Below are 7,500 nucleotides of genomic sequence, written 5' to 3'. Positions count from 1 at the left end.
CCTACGTGCCATTGGCCTCGTTTGTGTCCAAGGCCAGCAAGAGGAAATTCCTCACACTTCTCCATTGTTTGTCTGCCTCTGTGTGAACATTAATCCGTAAAAATGGAAACTGGACGTTTGAGTGTTTGTTGCCAAACAGTGCCTCACCCTTACGACACATTTCTCCCTCCCTCACTCCCTCTTTCCGTCCCTCCTTCACTCTCTCCCTCTCTCCCTACTCTCCTCTTTCCCTCCCTCTCTCCCTTCCTCCTTCTCTCCCTCTTTCCCTCCTTCATTCTTTCCTTTTTCTTTTCTTTTTTTCCTCTTTCACTTTTTCCATCTTTCATTCTCTCCCTTTCCCTTCCTTCCTTACCTTCTTCCTCACTCCCTCCTCCTCCCTTTCCTTACCTTCCTATTCCTTCCTTCCCTTCCTCCTCCTTTCTTTCCTACTCCAATTTTTTCTTCTTTCTCATTTCCTCTTTTCCTTCTGTCTTCCTTCCCTCCCCCTCCCATTTTTTCCCTCCTTCTCTTCTTCCTCTCCCTCCCTCATTGCTCTTAACCTCCTCCCCTCTCTTTCTCACCCTCCAACCTTCCCTCTTTCCATTCCTTCTTCTTCTCGTTCCCCCACTGCCTCTCTCTCTATTTACTTCTCTCTCCTTCCCTCTTTACCCCATCCTTTCGTCTTCCTTCGTCCTTCTTACTCTCTTCCTCCTTCCTTCCTTCTTTACTTCCCTCCTTACATTCTTCCTCCTTCCCTCCTTTCTTCCTTCCCTCCTTTCTTCCTTCCCTCCTTTCTTCCTTCCCTTCTTACTCTTTTCCTCTCTCCTTCCCTCCTTACTCTCTTCCTCCTTCCCTTCTTACTCTCTTCCTCTCTTTTTCCTTCCTTACTCTCTTCCTCCTTCCCTCTTTCCTTTCTTCCCTCCTTACTCTCTTCCTCCTTCCTTTCTTCCCTCCTTACACTCTTCCTTCTTCCATCCTTTCCCCCTTCCCTTCTTACTCTTTTTCCCTCTCCTTCCTTTCTTCTCTCCTTACTCTCTTCCTCCTTCCCTCCTTCCTTTCTTCCATCCTTACACTCTTCCTCCTTCCCTCCTTTCTTCCTTCCATCTTACTCTCTTCCTCTCTCCTTCCTTTCTCCCCTCCTGACTCTCTTCCTCCTTCCCTCCTTCCTTTCTTCCCTCCTTACTCTCTTCCTCCTTCCCTCCTTTCTTCCTTCCCTTCTTACTCTTTTCCTCTCTCTTTCCTTTCTTCCCTCCTTACTCTCTTCCTCCTTCCTTTCTTCCCTCCTTACTCTCTTCCTTCTTCCCTCCTTTCTTCCTTCTCTTCTCACTCTTTTCCTCTCTCCTTCCTTCCTTCCTTCCCTCCGATTCAGCCATTGTAATCATTACTTATTCACACCATTTAGACAGACGCTTATGCTTCAAGTCCTAGACCACTGTTAAGCGTAGTTTTACCACCCACTTTGTCTAACTTAGAGAACATATACTTAACAATCTAAATTTGAGACTTTAATAGTGGGTGCGTGAAATCGTGCTAGAATTCTAGATTACTGAAGATGTGATGACCTTCAGATCTTCTCCCAGGAAGGAATTGTGCTCCACATCAAACGTCAGCTTTGATGGTGGCAGGGAAGCGTCCCTTGGTGTGTATCCAGACACATTCTTTTCAATTTCCTGTGTCACGATGTTGAATCGGTTTTTTTTTTTTTTTTATTTTTTTTTTTTTTTTTTTTTTTTTTTTTTTTTTTCCCAAAAGCAGTACAGCCTAGAATGATGCTGGGTAGACATTTTACTTATTTCTAGTAGCATTAAACATTTTACTTATTTCTAATTGCATTTTTGTCTCATTTCCTCATGTTCCATCTCTTCTGACTCAACAAGTCTTAATCCCCTTCTCCTTTACCACAGTTATATGTTTATGTATGTGACTTCCGTATGTAAGTCGTTCTATTAAGGTTTTCGCTGAAACTGGTTTCAGAGTTATGGCTGTTTAGGAGGAAAGTGAGGCAACACATAGCTGAAGACACACCTAATGACTCACCATCCATCTCGCTCCCACAGGGTGTGAGGTGAGGAACCCATGTAGCCACAACCCGAATTGAATTGTGGCTGTCATTTTGCAGGTTTTTTAGGCCGATGTTTGGGTCGCCTCCCCGCTTGGCCAGGGCTGTCGGGAACAAAAGCGGCTCAGCGGAGCCGAGGGTCGAACTCAGAATCCTCCGATTACGAGCACGACACATTAAGTTCGACCGTAAACTGAAACCAATTGAGATCCATGTTGCCCTTTTAGTGAGATCGATCATAAACTGAATCCAGTAAGAACTTGTGTTTCCAGTGATTCTATTCTGGATATCTTCAGACTCTTTCGTTCGTCTAAAGAAGAATCCAAAAAGTATAGGTTTGTTTTCTTCAGTTGAATTAAATCACCTGACGGCAGTTAATGTAAGAGTGTGTTTACATCGAGCGAATATGGGCAAATCCTTCTCGATTGTTGTGAGTTCATTTGAGCAGAAACGACTTCGATTAAAATCTTTCATTTTTCCAGTCTTCAAATGTCAAATTACCTTTGCGTTGTATACTAAGAAAGTGAATGGCGATCTGATGATATGATACGTCACACACTCCCCCCTATCGGGAGGCTAGGACGGTACCCCTCCCAGAGGGCTTTCTAGCGTGAAATTTAATGAACCATACCCTTAGTTCAACTTCGCCGGTGGCAGGATTCGAACCGCCCTCACCTCGGCGTTCGCCGCAAGTAACGACGCCCTAACCCGCTCAGCCAGCGATCTAAAGGAAGTTAAATCTTTACGAATGTTAGACATATTCTTGAAGTGTTCTTAGAAAAGTCTAGAATCATACAAACAAAGTCCTTTTCTAGCTACTGAAATTCGACAGTATTTGAGGAGAATTGCCCAGACTCTCTCAGTGTCAACACAGCCTAAGATTCGGGTGTTCGAGCTGAACTCATTAACTGTCGACAGAGTCCTTCCGATGTCTTTTGCGTCGATTAAAAAGCTCACCAAGTTCTTTATGCCTCGCACATAAAACAACTTTCTCCCGAACTTAATGTTTCTACTAATCTTGAAATCTTTTTTCCAACTTGGGCCGTGTCTTTCCATTCCCCTTCCACCGTCTTTCCCCTCCCCCCTCTCCCCTCTATTCCCCTTCCATCCACTTCTCCACCCTCTCCTCCACTCCTATTTCCTATTGTCACCTACTTTTTTCCTCCTCGTCCCCATTCTTTTCTCCCCACCTCCCTTCTCCTTTCTCTCCCCTCATCTCCCCTCTTTTTCTCATTTCTCCCTTCCTCCCCCCTCTCCTTCCCTCCTCTTTCCTATTCTCTCGTTCTCTCCCTATCACTCTCACCCTCTTCCTTCCTCTCCCCATTTCTACCCCTCTCTCCCCTCTTTTCCCCCTTCCTTCCTCCTCTACCTCCTCTTTTCTCTTCTCCTTTTCTCCTCATCTCCTCCCTTATCATCCTTCCATTCCCCTCTTCTACCATCCTTCCCATTCCTCTTCCTTATTCTCCCCTCCTCATCCTTCCTCCCCCCTCAACTACCTTTGCCTTCCCTCTTCTCCCCTACTCTTCCTCCTCTTCTTCTTTCCTCTCCCCGCTCCTACCATTGCCTCCAGTCTCCTAACCTCCCCTCCCCCCTCTTCCCTCTTATCTCCCCTCCTCCCTCCTCACAATTCTCATCCTCTGTGAAAAAAGGCATTTTATGAGTTCATCTCATAACGTGAGTCCACACATACAGAGGACAACAAATAAACTTTGCAAAACAGTGAATGCACAGACACATTTATTCAAATATATGTTCTATGTGCATATCTATTACCCATAGGATTCCCCCCCCCCCAATAAAGGATAGCTTGTTTCATCTCCAAGATTTGCTTACTCATCCACAAGAACAATAGCTGTCAATCACGAGTCTAACATGTGATCCAATACCACGGTGGCAAACTACGCACCCACGCACGCACGCACGCACACACACACACACACCTACATGCACACACACACACACACGCACACACACATACATACACACACACGCATGCACACACACACACACACACACACACACACGCACACATGCACACACACAAGTGTGCAGATGTGTATTCTTCCACGAAATGGACACACCTGGGTCTGATGTCACTGGAAGTGAAAAATTACCACAAGTACAGCAGTCTCGGTGATGTTGGTATTTCTGACTGAAAAGGTATGGCAGTTTACTAAAACTAAAAACTTGCAAAATATTAATGGGTCCAACCTCAGATAGGCAGTCCTACCAACATAAAATATTCTAAACGTTTCGTCCATAATATCATAATGTATCAATGAGTTTGTTCTTCCATAACCCTTTAAAAGAAAGTATGTATGCATATATTTCTTTATGAGCTTTTATGAAGTACCTCGTATGAAACAATACCAAAAATTTTAGTAATTATGATTACATTTCATTTATCATCATTGACTAAAGCAAATATTCACATTTCATAAGGCCTAGAAGTTATGAGTTTCATCAACGCAATATTCCATTCCCACAGACAACAATCATCTATGAAAAATTTCTCTTACTTGCAAAGTTAAAAAAAAGTCTCATACACCTAACTAATCCAGCTATCACCCATTTTCGAACGAACCATTAATCTATCAAAAACACAGCAATTTAATTCGGCTTGGAGACAACTTTCATAATTAGACGTTGGTCAACTTCCAATGTGCCAGAAATCCTTTGAAGTACTCTGGTCCCTGGTTGTCACCCCCTCGACACCCACTCACCCCTCCGTCGCCTCCCCGCGTCGTCATTTCAATGATCAGCGACGCGCTCAGCGTAGTGACAGGCCCCTGTTGTTCCGCTTGAGTAGCCTTCAACATCCCACGAAGCGGTACCTCACAATGAATGCCTCGGCACGTCCCCCGGCTTACTGTTTCCAATTGTGTTTAGGTGTATGGGTAGATGTGTGTAGGCGTGCGTGTGGGAGTGTATGTACATTTGGGTGTGCATATGTACAGTATATGTACATGTACATGTATATGTATATGTATATATGTACATGTACTGTATATGTAATTGTATGTGTGTATGTATATCTGTATATATACATGTATATTTATTATTCACATTATTATACTTTTTTTTATTCATTTATTTATCATTATTATGATTTTTTCGCATCCAACCTAGATATGGACCAAAAGGTCTCCTGTCGGCATGCTCCGCCTTTGTAATATGCATATATATGTATATGTATACGTACAAGTACATATACATGTATATACGTACATATATGCTGTAGGATCTACTGTAAAGTGGTCTAACCAAAGATCTCTTGAAGATTTTGTTTTAATATTTACATTTCAGTGACACAACTGCTATGTTTTATCATAAGAACACATCTTGAGAATTTACGAATAATTCGGCTTTAGTAATTGATTTATTGATCGATTACATGATTTATTGACTCATAAACCTATTGATTAATTTCATCATCTAGTTATACATGATTAATTGATATATCTATTATGAGTTTATCTGTTCATTTATTTGTTAGTCTATTGATTTACTTCTTCATCTATGTACAAATACACGAGTTCGAGTCTTGCACTTTTTTGCTATTCCCTGGGGCAACAGTCCCTTTAGTATATACTAGTATATAGGGCAAAGGTGACGTCTTCGGCTGTAGATACGTGCCTTCTGGCATATGAACCTCGACACCCACTTGTGCATGTATATATCAATCTGCTTATGTATCTATGTTTTTACTTATTTATCTATTAGGAAGGTATAATGTAGTAGCACATTTGTAAAATGAGGATTATTGACCCATTGTCGGAGAATGAGATAAGATGGGCAGAAAATCTGTATATTTCGACCACTATCTGTGGTCCTCTTCCTGCTGAAGAGGAACACAGATAGTGGTCGAAATATACAGATTTTCTGTCCATCTTATCTCATTCTCTGACAGTGGGTCAATAAGTCTCATTGTTTATCTATGCTATATATTTTTAACCTTTGCTTCATTTGCCTCTCCTCTTCTGGGGGCAGAGTTCAGAGCCTCTGAAAACCCCCCAAATTCATCAAAAACGAGATGTACATTCATCAATACCACAAACGAAATGGCTTTTGAACCATCTCTGACAAAGGAACTCTGCTGTTGACAGTCAAAACAAATCCGAAGATTCAAAGAGCTTTGTTGTCTATTTTCCCCTGAGAGTGAGTGTTTCAGATCATAAACAACGATGGCTGTGATTTGTATGTCAATTCATACACAAATGAATTAAATTTTCAGTAACCAAAATATTCTTTGAGTTTTTTTTTTTTTTTTTTTTTTTAGTGTTATCAAATTTTACTGGGTTTTTTTTTTCTAGCCCGACATAAGGAGACAAATGGATTTAATTATATAAATTCAGGAACATTTTGATGCTAATTACTTGAATTTTTGTGATTTTTATCTTCATGTATAAATATCTAGCTCCTTTTTCCTTTCAGTAATCAAAATATTCTTTGAGTTTTTTTTTTTAAGTGTTATCAAATTTTACCGTTTTTCTCTAGACCGACATAAAGCGAGAAATGGATTTAATTATATAAATTCAGAAACATTTTCGTAATAATTACTTGAATTTTTGTGATTTTTTTCTTCATATATAAAAATCTAGCTCCTTTCTCCTGGTGCTAGAAACTAGATTACCACATGCTATACGTCGAATGACTAAAATCCTTATGCATTTATCCTACCAAGAAATTAAAACAAAACACAAGATAGAGTAGAATAAAAATTACGACACTCTTTGAAGACCACAAACTTCATCCAGTCTCCGTTGCATGCTAACAAATCCTCTCGTGTTGCTCTTTGAAACTCGTATCATAAACAAGTGTCTAGCCAACAACAGCTCAGTCTGCTCCAAGATCACGCATTGAGTAATCTCCTTCGCCGGGTGTAGACGAAGCAGTCTTCAGGCTTCAACTCCCGTGATGGCGATGGATTCTCCATAATTAATCAGATGTGGATGACGGAAGGACAGGAGGTCACATAGGAAACCAGAGTGCTTTGGGTACAAGAGACGTATAGAGGATATAATCTCGTTTGCTACGGCAGAATAGAATAGCCTGGCGACAGAGAAAATGCAATGAAAAGGATCACTTGGTATGGAAGGGTTTAGCGAAGAAGGGAAAGCTCTGAATATAAAGATATGGTGGTATTCTTAGAAAAATATATTTCCTTATCTAAATCTTATATAAATCCTTGGAAAGGAAAGATGTATATAAGGAAAGAATTCTTTTAAGAATACTATCGTAAGATTCTTACGGTGGTATTCTTCAAAAAATTCCTTACATAAATAATTCCCTTCCAAATATTTCTATAAGATTTATACAAGATTTTTTTTTTTTTTTTTTTTTTTTAAAGAATACCACCGATGATCGTTTGGCGGTGATGTTATTAAAAGCTTAAGTGGCATGAGGCATGAAAGGGCCCTCGTTTCAAATTACTTTCATAGTTGTGAATTAAATCACCTGAC

Source organism: Oratosquilla oratoria, chromosome 2, assembly GCF_046742065.1.
Source record: "Oratosquilla oratoria isolate Oo_2021 chromosome 2, ASM4674206v1, whole genome shotgun sequence".
Lineage (NCBI taxonomy): Eukaryota > Metazoa > Arthropoda > Malacostraca > Stomatopoda > Squillidae > Oratosquilla > Oratosquilla oratoria.
This window is presented reverse-complemented; position numbering follows the sequence as displayed.